Consider the following 15658-nt stretch of genomic DNA (forward strand, 5'->3'; position numbering starts at 1 on the left):
TGTGAGAGAGTAAGAAAAATACTTATTTCTCTACCTTCTCTATCCCATGGATAATTTTGTATTCTTCTATAATGACTGGGGAAGGCACTGGCAAACCACCCCGTATTGAGTCTGCCATGAAAACGCTAGAGGGTGTCACTCCAAGGGTTAGAAATGACCCGGTGTTTGCACAGGGGATACCTTTACCTTTTTATCATGTCACCGATCTGTTGACATATCTCCAAGCTAAAGAGTTATAACCTCTTTAAACCTTTTCTCCTTAATCATAATTTCACCCCCTTAATAATTTTAATAGCCCTTTTCTGCACCATTTTCAATGCTATAATATCTTTTCTTAGGTACAGAACAGTACACAGTAGTTCAAATGAGGTTACAACATAGATTTATACAGTGCCCAGCATAGCATTTGCCTTTTTAAAATGATAGTTGCACAATAAGTCGACATCTTCACCAAGGGACCAAGCCCTATGAAGATAGGTTGAGGGACTTGGGAATGTTCAGCCTGGAGAAAAGGAGGTTGAGAGGGAACATGACAGCCGTCTTTAAGTATTTGAAAGGTTGTCATTTGGAGGAGTTTAACAAATTATTGTCAGTGGCTGTTGCCTGGCAACTGCAACAGAATTACCAACCTTCAAGCTTTGATTTCTTCCATTAGAATTAAATGAAGGAACGAATGATGTGAGCTGCTTGGAACCCTACCATGGAGAAGGGCAGGGAATAAATAATAATAATAATAATAATAATAATAATAATAATAATAATAATAATAATAATAATGTGAATAAATAAAATGAAGTAAATAACAAATATAGCTGATGATTCGGAGCTGACAAAAGATTGGCTTGTGGTTCGATGGAGAAAAGAAAGTATGAAAAGGTAAAAAGATGGGGCTGCATTGAAAGTGCATTATCTATTGTGTGCAGAATAGGCCTTAGGTAAATGACAGGGGGTTATTTTGACATGTGAAGGTTCAGGAGTGTATAGAATGGATTCTGTGCAATCTAGAGACATAAGTCTCAGGAGACTTCCCCTAGATAATTCTCTACATCTCCCATTGGTGGTCCCACTGCCACACCCCCACCCCAGGTGGCACTGTGAGTGGGGCTCAGCTCCAGCTCTAGCCAGCTGCTGCCTCTGCTGTCCATCTTCCATGGGCAGCCCTGCTGTCTGGAGCGGGGGTGCATTGGCAGCTGGTGAGACCTGGCACTGAGCCCCGCTTGCTGTGCCACCTCTGCTATCCATCTTCTTTTGTCAGCCTTGCTATCCTGAGGGAGGGGTCAACTGTGGAAGATGGGCAGTGTTGGTGCCAGCAGAGCAGTGAGTGGAGCTCAGCACCGGGCCTGGCCAGCTGCTACCTGTCTTCCATGGGATGAAGGGGCACAGTGGCAGTTGGCTAAGCTTGATGCTGAGCCCCACTTGCACCATTGCCACCTGTCTTTGGTGGTCATCTGCTGCAGACTCAGCTGCCCATGTGACAGCCACCTCCTTGAGGGCCGTTGGCCTCAGGTGGAGCCCTATGTGGCAGTGGTGTCAACACAAGTGGGAATCAGTGCCTAGCCAGGCCAACCACCACCCAACTTCTGCAACTGGAAGAACAAAGGGTTCAGCAGCAGCTGAGCCAGGTTTGGCACTGAGTCTCGCTCACACCACAACTTCAGATGCCAATCTTCTGTGGTCCTCCACTACCACCTCAGCCACTTGGCCCATATCTGCCTCCTTAATAGCATTTCCTCAGGTTGGTGCCATTTGGCCCGTTTTTCTTTGAATGTACTGGCACACTCCCTGTTTCTGTGTCGCCTGCCTGTCACAGGCAGGGGCGGGACAAATGGACATCATGTCCGTTATCATTTCCATTACAGGGAGCAAGCCAGTAGATTTGTTTTCACATCAAAAATGCACTAGATAGATAAAATGGATCTATAGGGCAGGGTTATAATCTAGGGTAATCAATATATCCATGGTTCATTTATGTGGATCATCTCAAATGACTCATATCAATAAAACACCTGTTAAGTTCTCCATTAGTATATGATTGATATCTGGAGTACATTTGTTTATAATTTTATCTTACCTAGGATGATTTTTTTCTCTCTCTCTTGCAATTCAGCTTTATTTTCTCTTGTTTGGTTATATGTCATTACTCTAACTAGTCTTCTGCTCCCCTTTCTTCTTGTTTTCCACAAATAATTGCAGTCTGCTCTTATATACACCCTATTAGCTGTTTAGTGCAGCATCGAGCTTTTAATCTTGCCAAAGAATTCAGTTCTTCTAGCTATATATTTAACTAGTTTTCCCCCTTCCCCCCAAAAATTGAAGCTATGCTGAATGTAGAAATCTGTGCCACTGTCTAAGAGAGATAGATAAATTTTTGAGTAAGTTGCAGACTTGCAGCTTATGCAATACATAGCAGGTACTTTACTTCTACCCTCCACTATTAAAAGAATGAACAGTTTCTTATGGCAAAAAAATAAAATGGCTCCTTACAGGAGATCTGAGTCAACATAGGCAGGTTGGTATGCCTTTTTGCCCACAAATATGGCATAAATGTCTGAACGATTAATTCATTACTTTATCTTTATTCTTGTCACTCTTACACTTCCTTGAATTCTTCTGCTTCGCTGCTTCTTGCAACTTATTTTGTTCACACTGTCATTTTTAATCATTAGACATAAACTAAGCTTACAGTTCACATTTATTTCCATGTCAAAGGCAGCAAAGAAGCATTACATCATTTTATGTTCCTGTCCTTCTCTCAATTTATCTGACTGTTTATTTAACTTTGTCAACAAAATAGCACACAAGAAACTCTCAAAACCAGAATAGCTCTACAGCTCTACAAAACCCACACTGCTGAAATGGAAACGATCACTCTGGCAAGTTTTCTGAGATGTGTCATCTGACAATATACTATGCTTGAGGTTGATTGAGTGGGTATAACATAGTGGAATATATTCTGTTGCTCAGAAGAGTCTTGGTTCAAACATTGCCGCAGCCACAAACAACTCACTAGGTGACCTTAAGCAGGCTGCCTATCCCTGTCTCTATTTGCAAATATAGCAGTAATGCTGCTAGTCTACTTTAATTGTAAATTTAGTTGTAAAAACTCTAGGAAACAATGTGAAGCACTTAGAAGACAGATGGTATATAAAAGCATTCCTGTTTAACTGCCTTTCTCGGAGGATTTTAGAGGGACCATTTGTGCATTAGGAGACATTTCTTCTTTTGCAAAATGGTTTCTGCTTAGCCTTTGTTTTCATCACACCCCTTAATCGCATTCTGTGCCCTTGATCGCCTCCCACCTTCACCCCAAAGTGTCCTGAATGTCATTAAAAAAAAAGACCCTGTTTAGAACGTTATAACATTGCTGTGCAAGACTGCTTTTTTTAAACTTAGAAACAGCATAATTTTTAAAAAGGCAGATTTTTCAGAACGGGTGGAAGGAAGAGGAGGAAGACAGGGATGAGGGATGAGGGACGGCAATGAGGAAAGGGACATACCCACAGGGAAAAACCCGACTGCACACATTTCCACATTAGGCAGCCTCAAATTGAATCCCGCTTGAAAAATGCAGTTTTGGGGGGATTCCTTTTGCTGTGGGTCAAGTGAGGGGGCAATGCAGGACTGCATCTGAAGAAGCAAATTTTATTACAGAAATGAATGAAGAAGATGACCCTTTAAAAATGAAAATCTGAACGATATCGCCAGTGTGGAAATAGTCAGGGCCTTCCTATTAGAAAATAGCACTGACTGTCTCAGAGCATGTAAAACAAAAAAAGACTTGCGCAAGTTAAGCAGGATTAGAACACATTCGCACCTTGATAAGAGGCCTGCATTCAACACAGTTGTTATATAGTATGTTTTGTTTTGTTTTAGTGAGGGGCTGAGACAGGCTTGCCAACTCTCAGTTGGGAAATTCCTTGAGATTTGGGAGCGGAACCTGGTAAGGCCAAGGTTTGGGCAGGGGAGGAACCTCAGTGAGATATAATGTCAGAAGTCAATGTGCCAAAGCAGCCATTTTCTTCAGGGCAACTGACTTCTGTGTTCTGGAGATCAGTTCTAATTCTGGGAGACTGGTAGCCTCTACCGGAGGTTGACATCCCTAGGATGTTGTCACAGGTTCAGTTCCTGGCATCTGCAATAAAAAAGCTTGGGTGGTAGGTGATATGAATGATCTCTGCCTGGAACCCTAGAGATCAGCTAATGTCAGTCAAAGTATTTAGTTCTGACCTTGATAAATCAATGGTTTGTAAGGCAGTTTAATGTGTAACTACTACCTATGGCAATTAAGAGGAATCTCCATTTGCAGAGGCAGTAGACCTCTAAATACCAGTGCTAGGAGGCACAACATCAGGGGAAGTCCTTGGCCTCTGTGTGCAGTTTGTTGGCAAGTGATTAGCCACTATTTCAAACACGATATTGGATTGGATGGACTATTGGTCTGATCCAACAGTGTTCTTTTTACGTTCTAACCTCCTTCACAGAGATGTAGATCATAGTCCTACATAAGAAGAATTGGTTCTTATATGCCACTTTTCTCTACCTAAAAGAGTCTCAAAGAACCACTTCTTCTTCTTCTTCTGATTCTTGTAACAGAATTATCCCCTAAAATTAGACAGATCCAACAGGCTACAGAGGTAAAATTTTCTCCTACTCTATCTTGAACAAGCAATGTGAATGCTTTCTTTCTTTCTTTCTTTCTTTCTTTCTTTCTTTCTTTCTTTCTTTCTTTCTTTCTTTCTTTCTTTCTTTCTTTCTTTCGAGATTCTTATTGTAGTATCACATGTCATAATATAGATACAGAGGTGTTGAATTCATATCTCATCAGGGCCTGATCTGACATAAATGTCATTTTATCGGGTCGGGCCATGGTACGTAGATATAAACTTTATAAAGGATAACAGCTTTCAGGCTCTGAATTGATGTGTCCACACTGTGAGTCCCCATGAGCTGGAAGAGGTGGAGAGCCAGCAATAAAGTGCTGGGCAGATGCCCCCCCCACTGCCCTGGGAGGGCAAACCATTCCCCATCCTGCTCCCACCAATACTGTGAGCTCACACCCTGGGGGAAAGCTCCCTGCACCTCCATAATGTAGAAGGGGTGCCAACTGCCACAGAAGAGGACCAGGAAGATTAATTGAACTAACCCCCACCTGCAGAAACATGGAGGTGGCAGCCAAATCATGATGGTCACTGTACTCACAAGGTCATACATGTGGTAGCGGCCCCAGGTCACTTAGCAACCAGTATAATGACAGATTGCCACAGATGACCAGCACCACCCTGTATGAGACGGCAAACATCTACAGCTGAAAGTTATTTGATGGTCCATGAGGGATAGAGACCTAGCTTCTGAGTTACATGCTTTGTGACAGAACTAGGCCCTCAGTGTGCAGAAGAGTCTGTTGAAGAATGCCCCCTATGGGCCAGAGTCTAAACTTTGTGGCCATCTGTGACAACATCTCCAAAGCTGCAGGGTGTGTTTTGAGGCATGTGCTCTCACTTTGGAATCCCAAACTGGTGTCAGTGCAGCTGTGGCAACCCTGACTCACCTTTAAGGCTGCCACTGAACCCAAGGGGTTCTGCTTGATTGTTGATGATGAGGTTGTACAACTGTGCTGAAGCCATGATCTGAGTGGCTTTGTCCTCTCACCCCCTCCCCCCAGCAGCCTCCTGTTCCCTCCCTTGTACCGGTTGCTCACAGGCTGGATAACTAGTCATATATTTGACACTCCTGGTATAGTGTATAGAGGTCTTACTTTTGATTTTCCTCATGGGCACTTATCTTTAATCCGCTCTTGCGGAGCGGATTAAATAAAAGAGTAAGGGTTGTTGGGGAGGAGTTAGGGCGGGCCCTGTCCGGGATAAAAACTCGGAGGAGCGAATCAGGAGCCACGAAGCGGCTCCTGATTCGCTCCTTTGAGTGGCACTCCAGGGCTAAGTGGCCAATTGGGAGGCGCGCTTCGTGCACCTAGCTATTGGCTACTTGGCCCGTCTCCCAAACGGCCTCTCCGGTCTACCCGAGCCCTGCCCACCCCCCCCGGGGAGGGGGAGCACCTGCTAGCACCCATTGTATTTTCAGTACAATGGGCTTTACATCTAGTAAGGAAATAAAACTATTTTGTAAAGAGAACCATCGCTGCGGAGAGCAGACAAATAATACACAACTGGGTAGTGATTCAGTTGCTCTACTAGGACAAATAAGGCATAGACTTAGATCCAAAAAGCTTTTCCACTGGTGACAACAACCAGAATGGCTCTGGTTTATACAGCCTGCATGGACAAAAGCCATGTAGGATGGGGATTCTAGAATAGAGGAGAATTATGTAAGACTGAGTTTAAAAGCTCTCTGGATCCTAGCTTTGCCATGAAACTCATTGAACAATCCTGGGACAGTTACTCTCCGTCAATTATACTTACTTTGTGGTGTGGCAATAAAATGGTGGGAAGAAGGTTGGCATCTCTAGCTAACTATATACATCAATCCTTTAATAGAATGTTAGGTTGGCATCTCCAGGTTGGGAAATTCCTAAAGATTTGGGTGTGGACCTAGGAGGTTATGGGTTGAGGGCATCTCAGTGGGCATAATGATGTGGAGTTCACTCTCCAAAACAGCCATTTTCTCCAAGGGAGCTGATCCTTGTTGTTAGAGATAAGTTGTAATCCCAGAAGATCTCCAGGCTCTACCTAAAGACTGGCAACACTAAGGAGAAGTGGCAATACTGCCCTGGCTTCTTAAATGAAGTGTGGAATATAACTGCTTGTGGTTGCCTTTTTCCTCCCTGCCTCATACATACACTGCTTGGTTTCACCATTACAAGGTTAATATAATCAAAAAGAGAAAATGAAATCTGGCCTTAATGTGAGAAGCTCAGGGGGAAAACCATTTTGAATTGTGCACAGAGGCAGTGATGATTTAGCCTTGATAGAGTTATCTTGCAATTACCAAGCCTTATTAAAGCACCCAGTGAGTGTTAGATCTGGTTTTGTGATCACAACTTTCAAGCATTGAGAAACAATATTATCACCAGGCTATGATGTCTGAAGCACCTTTGTACTAGAATGATGCACAGTGTTGGCTATTAATATGCAAAAATGTCATTAAAATGCCTGCTATGGATTTTAATGTACACAATAACTGGCAGCCATTTACTGTAAAGTGGTGTATGATCTATTGTACAATAGAGGCAATTTTGTGAAACAACACAGTTTCTTTAAGACAGTTTGAGTTTGAGTTAAATCTTTTAATTTCTTCTGCCATTAACAAGGAGCTTAAAGGGATGAAAGGAACTCTCAATGCAAAAGTCATAAACACTTTTAGAAGTAGATTTGTCATTGTCTGTGCACATGCTTGCATTGTATATATTACTGGAAATTTGAAATACCTAAGCCTTTGATTACTAGCATACCAAAGACATGTGATCCTTCTGGAACTCTTGAGTACTACTGATATATTGTGAAGTGCTCCTTGTTTCCTCAAAAAGAAAAAGATTCCAGGAACCCAGGAGCAAGGCTAAAGGGGTTCATTTTCTTGCAGAAAGAAAGCACTGAAAACTTCTTTATTATTTTATTTATGTCTGAATAGGTAACTATTGATATCTATACTTTGTTGTTGTTAGTTGTGAAGTCATATCCGACCCATCACGACCCCATGAACAATGATCCTCCAGGCCTTCCTATCCTCTACCATTCCCCGGAGTCCATTTAGGCTCACACTAACTGCTTCAGTGAGTCCATCCAGCCACCTCATTCTCTGTCGTCCCCTTCTTCTTTTGCTCTCACCCGCTCCCAGCATTAGGCTCTTCTCCAGGGAATCCTTCCTTCTCATGAGGTGGCCAAAGTATTTGAGTTTCATCTTCAGGATCTGGCCTTCTAAGGAGCAGTCTCCTCTAGCACTGACCGGTTTGTTCGCCTTGCAGTCCAAGGAACTCGCAAAAATCTTTTCTAGCACCAGAGTTCAAAAGCCTCAATTCTTTGACACTTGGCCTTCCTTATGGTCCAACTTTCACAGCCACACATTGCACTGGAAATACCATAGCCTTGACTAAACACACTTTTGTTGGCAGGGTGATGTCTCTGCTTTTTAGGATGCTGTCTATATTTGCCGTAGCTTTCCTCCACAGGGGCAAGCATCTTTTAATTTCTTTGCTGCAGTCCCCATCTGCAGTGATCTTGGAGCCCAGGAAAATAAAATCTGTCACTATCTCCATTTCTTCCCCATCTATTTGCCAGGAATTGAGAGGGCCGGGTGCCATGATCTTAATTTTCTTGATGTTGAGTTTACAGGCTTTCAATTAGAATGGGCAGAAGGATGTATATTACAAAAGAAATGTGTAAGTCCAGTTCAGTTCTGTTTTCATGTAACCATGCATTTATTCTTTTCAGAGTTTCTTCCTATTCTTTTTCATAGCTTTGTCTCTCAATGAACCATTTAATTAGTTTCAATTAAATCTGGGTAGTCTGTGTTTGACCTTCCTATGTGCCAGCAAGTCCAAACAAGAGTTTTGTTCTTTGCTTATCAAGTGCTAGACAGAGAATGAAACACTTCTCACAGACACTGGATCTATGCTCCTCTCAAAAAGCCCATCAAAGCTAGTAAGACTGATGTAAATAGAAAAGCTATGCACAGAACACCCATTGGGACAATACTATTTGGAGGGAAGATGACCTAACTCTTTGAGCTGGATGACATTCCTTTCAGGCATGTACTAGCTGAGTCATTTGCTTCCTTCATGACCCCTGTCCCTTCTTGCTGCCAGTGAAAAGAAAACCAAACCAAAAGGTTCCATAATAAGTCAAATCAGAAGGTTTCAGGATAAATTAGATTATAAATAAATATCAGAAATAACTCTTTAAGAAAAAGGGAATGATTTGGATTGGTTCAAACTTGCAACTGAACTATATTGTTGCTTTGTTTGAGGGAAAATATGACTGTTATATCTTTTGGTCATTAATACCTCTAAATTCACTGAGATTATTCATGAAATTTCATATTCATATATAGATTTGAAGTTTTAATAAGCAAATTCAGATTAGGAAATTTGGTTGAGAATTCCTCTTTTCTCAGATGGTGAGTGGGATTTACACTGTCTATAGTTGCCAGGCACCTTTCTAGGGGGCCAGCTAGAGGCCTCTTTCCCTCCCCCCCCTTATCCAGGTTTCCCACCCAGCCCTCCCTGTAGTTGCATTGCTTCAGTTAAGAATAATAATACCCTAGTTATAAAGGGAGAAATTGTTGATATTGCCACATTTTGCTGTTTCTAGCATGGGGTGGATCTGCTTATGGAGCAGGCCAAGCCTGCATGGCGACCTGCTCAATACAGGGGACCTCCATAAGAGGCCACCGGAAAGCAGAACCGGGTGGCCCTTACTCATGGTGCAGGACCGCAATTCCAGGTGGTAAGGTTAACTTATCCCTCAACATGTTCCCCAAATTTCCAACTCCCAGGAGAATCAGTAGGCCATTTGGGGCCTGGGGATTTAGGTGGGCTTGCCAGAGGGACCTGTGACATTACCTGCTGAATCCAAGGGCTGCCTTGTGGTTGGCTGACCACAAGAGGGCTGCATATGGTTCCCCCATGCTGTGCAAATGCTCTGTTGTTGTTGAAATAAAATTGTGGCCAGTTTCGCACCAAATAGTTGGTTGTCAGAGTCCTTATTGGGGCATGGGATGGTGCCCCCCAACCTGCAAAGCAATTCATTTTAGATGTACTTGCTTCAGTCAGTAACTATTTTCTTTCTCCTCTTTCTCGAGAGGAGGAAAAAAATTAGCTGTCATTAAAGGATGAGTTGTGTTTTTTATTTGGTTGGTTTTGGTTTTAGTGGTATTACTTGTTCTGAGGTCATTAAGATCTTTCAATGTTAACAGATTGCTGAACTAAAATAATAAATGGAATCCCCCCCATGTATGATCATTTTTATATGTTAAATGTTTCCTTCCTCTTGTGAATAGATTTTAAAATGTTGAAGGAATTTAAAGACCCTAAACTCTGAAACCAAGGTCATCTCATATGGTTTAAATGCCATCAGGTTGACCACAATGCATCCACAATGCATACACAAGGCATTATATATGGGGCAGTTTTGGGATGACCTAATACTGAGAACTTGGGAGGATGATTTATTTAAAGTTCTCCCTGCAGAACTCAGTTTGGCAGCGTATCTGTGGCTGGCACCAACTCCTGCACCATATCACAGATGTCATTTTTTATAGAATACTCAGTGAACTGGACACCTGTCAAATTATATTGTTCCGGCCTCTCAGCTTCCAAGAAGCACAGATCCTGTAGGAATAGGCTAGAATATTTTAGCAGACACCTTTATAATTTTCAAGTGGTTAATGACTTTAGTGGAAAAAAAATGGGGACTCCGTTTGTGAATGATGGTGGACATCCAAATCCCACATTCCCCTTCTGCTGCAGTGATTCTTAATTCAGACCTTGCACCTTTACTGCTGAAACAGATGTCCGTCCATATCAAAGTGCCATTACTGGAAATTAGAACTTTATGAGTAGCTTAATTTTTGGAAGATGTTGCAAATTGGAGTGGGCTCAGAGGAAAGCAGTGAAGATGATAATGCACTCACAAGGTAACCTTGGAAAGGTTAACGGATATAAGGAATGCAGTGATATCTGCGAATGAAAGTATGGCCTTTTCAATGGTGGAAGTAGGTAAATACAGTGAAACTTGGAATGGTGGCCTAGGATTTAGAGGTGGTATGGGAAACTTTTATATGTTATATAGTCACAGAGACAAAACTAAAGCTTTTCTCCCATAGCATCAATGACAAGGTAGACAATATCCTTTTCAGTATTTCGGTATCACAGATGATGCTACAAATTAATTCTGGTGATGGGTGAGTGACAGGTATGGGCTACTCTACTGGTGAACTTTAGGGATAGACATGCATTTTAGAATCATAGAATCAAAGAATCATAGAGTTGGAAGGGGCCATACAGGCCATCTAGTCCAAACCCCTGCTCAATGCAGGATCAGCCCAAAGCATCCTAAACCATCCAAGAAAAGTGTGCATCCAACCTTTGCTTGAAGACTGCCAGTGAGGGGGAGCTCACCACCTCCTTAGGCAGCCTATTCCACTGCTGAACTACACTGACTGTGAAAAATTTCTCATGAATAGCCAACAGATGTGTCTTTAACTGAAGATCCAGCATGGAGAGTCTTTTACCCAAAACAATGTGCATGTGAGCCAGAGGTGTGGTATCAGTGAGGCTATAGAAAATATTTAATTACATTTATGCAGCATTGCCAGCTCACACATACAAACATTTTCATTTGAAGGACAGGTGGAACTTGACTCAGATTTTTTTTTTAATATCTGGGACTGGCAAAAGTTGTGTTTTGGAAATATCCGTGTTTACAACACTTGAAAATGCAATATCCATCCTGGTGCCAGTTGCTCATCATCACAGCAATTGGTTTAGATCTGCGACAACATACGCAGCATAGAAATAGGGGCTTCTGGTATAAACAAGATCAGTCAGGCAAACAACAGTGTATAGAGGAAAAAGTAGATAAAGAAGAATGCACCTTCAGTTCCCAGCAGTGATAATAATAACTTATGGCGGCAGAAGTAAATCAGACACATACAGGCAGAAATGTTCCACCATTTCAGCAATCTTGAAAAACACTAGGTTGAGGCCATATTTATAGATCTAAACATGTGGTAAACATATTGAGCAGAAAACCAACACATTAACAGATTGGATCCTGAAGTCCCCTCTTACCCCAAGAAAAATGATTTCCAGGGATGTGGCACTGGTGTGAAGCAATAGCCATGTAGATTGCAGGAGGGACAGGATTCACCAGAAAATCACCCTTTCTGGTTCTACCATCAGCAAAGCTGTGTGCTGATGGAAGAGGGAAGAAAGAGAGATTTCACTCCCTTTCCCTGTTGCGATATTTGACTAAAATAGCAGAGTTTGCCCAGTCATAGAAGCATGATACTGATTGCAGTAAATAAATTCCCCAAGAAATATATTGCACAAAAGTAAACACATTTATTCGAGAAGAGCCAGTTCACATTCATGTAACAGTCAAAAGGAGAGAGACAAACCTAATCTGAAGAATACTTTCCCTATCTCAAATGTCCAGCTAACCCAGCATGTGTATGGGAGTATGAGGACATTGTTTCCATAGGACAAACCCACAGAGACACATGTCTCCATGGAAGCTCATGTGAAGTAAGAGGACAAAGCAAGAGAGGAGGGATCAGAGGGCAGCTCTCAGGTGAAGACAAAATTCTGGTGGAACCATTATCCTTTTGAATTAACTTCAGCTTGTGGGTGAAGAAAGACATTTCAGATGAAGTTGTACAGATTTTCAGTTAAAAGTTTATATGCCAGTACAGACCTTTATGTTGGATGCAACACAATACATCATCATTTAAAAATCATGAGGTATAACTCATCATACACATGTTAGCTATACAGTGTTTATGTCGTCGTAATTCATAGTTTCATAAATTTTATTCCTCTTCTGAAGCATGCTGGTAAGGGTTTATTATTATTATTATTTCTACCTGATCATTTTTAGAGACCTGAATTGTTTAGCTCCATAGAACTTTCACAGAGTTTATCTTGCAGACTTTTGGAAAACCTACCAATACATTCAAAAGACTACAAACTTACTCTATAGGAGTTGTGGGCAATTCTACTGAAGTCTGGAAGTCACTATGGACTGTTGCCAGGGTTAGCCTTGGATTTTTAGGCACCAGAGATTAAAAATTATGAGCTGCATTTCTTTCTTGGAAAGATTTCCCTTATCACAGAATATGTTTCTACAAGAGAAAGAGGTGGTGATATGGGAACAATTTACTATTTATGCACAATTAAATATAAGTAATAATTAATACTGCAGTAATATGTCATGCAAAATGAGAACCAAGACAGGACAAGACAGTTTGAGACTTCAAATGCAAATGATGAATAACACTTAACAGAGATGTCATACTCTCAGTAAACTTCCTGCCCAGCATGCAGTGAAACAGAGCGTACAACACCACAAGCAGCTTAAGCACAATGACTCCGTTGAATGGAGTACAGCTGTTGAGGTTCTTTCCACTTCTTAGAGGTATATCCAAGAAAAGATCAATTGTGTGGCATATTGATCAAAACTAATCAGTTTACCTGCTGAATACTATTCCTGTGAAACACTACATATGATGTGCCAGAAATACTTTGGGCACAGGACCTTACTGTGGACTTAACATCAGTCATATTTCTCTTGAAGTCCAACTGTATTGCTTGTGGGCCATGATAATAGGCCTCCTCCAAAAGGACAGAGCTCATCTCTTAATATTGTCCTTTGCCTCATCTATGTTCCTGTCCTAGAATGGTTTCAAAGAAGAATTTAACAGTAGCTGGCTTCACTCTCAATTTTTTTTTACAGGAGCCAGTCAGGTTCCCCACCCCTTCATTGGTAAGATACACCCTGTCATCCATGCCCTAAAGTTATATTAAATCTTAAATAATATGTTGATACCATGGATAGCTAGCTTTTATATTCAGCGTTATTTGTTTCTTTGTATACAGATGTATTGCACTGGACAGCTATGATTTATACTTTTAATATAAATATACACGCATGTGTGGCAGTATGAAGAATATTTGCAGATTTTTCATTCTTACAAAGATGGAAATAAATTAGAAGGAAGTCAGTTAAAGTCAGCCAGTATAATTATGAAAGCTGGAGATATTAATATCTGAAGAAAAGACATTTATCATGTACCTTTGGAATTATACTAGTGACTTTAAGAGCAATACATTTAGGAACTCTAGTTTCGGTTCTTCTAGAATGGCCTACCCCATGGGAAACCTGCTACATTCACCAGCACTAGCACATAGCAAATGTCACAGCGTCAGATTCTCACTGTCCCATCTAACAGGGTTCCAAGAACCTTCCACTACACAAATGCAATTAGAGTTTTATTGGAAATGTAGAATGGACAACAAGAATTACTAGTGACTGAAAACTGACAAAGACAATCTTTTGTAAACAAACAGGTGTTTGTTTAATATGATACTAAGTATAATATGACAGGTATCTGCCTCAGAGATATATCACAAAATAGGCAGTGCTAAGGCATGTCTAATGTGGTTCCCATAAACTAGGTATACCCCCTATTCCCATGGCCAAGTGCCAGGAGTTGTATCTGCTTCCAGCCAGGAAAGCCAGGCTGCTGAGATATGCCATGGTTTCCCTAGACAGCTTTAGCAGTGGAAAAGAATCTACATCACTGTAAGCGTGTAGAGAGGTTATCTCCCTGAATGCGGTGCCTCTCTTTTGTCTTCATCTGAGAGCTGCCCTCTGATCCCTCCTCTCTTGCTTTGTCCTCTTACTTCGCATGACCTTCCATGGAGACATGTGTCTCTGTGGGTTTGTCCTATGGAAACAATGTCCTCATACTCCCATACACATGCTGGGTTAGCTGGACATTTGAGATAGGGAAAGTATTCTTCACCTGAAACTTCACTGGTATAGGAGCTGGCGCTTAATCATTTACATGCTCTTCAAGTAAAAAAAAAATACCCCCCCCCACCCATGGGTGCAATTTCTGGCCAAAACTACAGGCAGTGTCAAATAGGGGGCTGTATTGTGCTCGGAAACCTTAAAGACAATTGCCGAAGGGAGCTTTGTTTTACAGTTAAGCACTTCTGTGGAGGGACTTCAGCCGAAGAAGCTTCACTTGTTCATTACTTTCGCCAGTTTAAGGAAAAGTTTTCGCCAAGAAAAAATGGTGATCACGTCTCCAGAAGCTCAGGGGCGAGAGCTGGGGAGGGACATTCTTTCTACTGCTATTTTGAGAACACACATGTCTTTCGCTGTTGTGTTGCAGCTTGTGCTCAGAAGTCTAGCGTTTTTTTCGGGGGGAATCCACTTTTCTGGATTTCCCCATAAGCGCTATAAAATTCCGATTGTTGCTGGAGTTTGTTGTGGGAGTTTTGTGGTTTGTTTATGATGTCATGCAGAACATTAAATTAATAGTGTTTACAAAAGGTAAGACTTTGGCTACATTTAAGTTATGTGGAATGGCCCTAGATGTTTATTATTGGAAAGTAAAGAGTGAGAGGACCAATATCAATGTGGGAGTTAGAGGAGTGGAGGACTGGCCTTCTAGGGATGGGGAAAGGATGAGGCCAAAATTCTGGTGGAACCATTATCCTTTTGAATTAACTTCAGCTTGTGGGTGAAGAAAGGGAATAATATCACCACAAAACCACTCTTAAAGCCCTTGGAGAAACTGTGAATGGAATGTGAACTGAATGCTGAAGGGTGGAAAATTAATATAGAGGAGGGAAAAATCCTGACACATGTCTTCTTGGATAGTGGGGTGAAATGTAGAAGGACTCCTTCACTGTGAAACCAAAGGAAAACACCAGTGCAGAAAAGGCCTAGGGCAGTGATGATATGTATTTCTTGTGCTGTGAAAGCCAGTGGAAAGGCTTCTGGAGTTCTGGCTTGCTAGTGGACCTCCTGATAGTGCCTGTTTATTCTGGACACTGTGTAACATTGAATGTTGGATTGGATGAGCCTGATCCAATATGGCTTCTTTTATGTTCTTATGATCTGTTGCTGGCAAATTTCTTATTTTTGTCAGTCTTTCTGAACGTTATGTAATTATTCTGGAAAGTACAAAGGAAAGA

The sequence above is a fragment of the Paroedura picta genome, chromosome 7 (assembly GCF_049243985.1).
Source record: "Paroedura picta isolate Pp20150507F chromosome 7, Ppicta_v3.0, whole genome shotgun sequence".
In the NCBI taxonomy this organism is placed as follows: Eukaryota; Metazoa; Chordata; class Lepidosauria; order Squamata; family Gekkonidae; genus Paroedura; species Paroedura picta.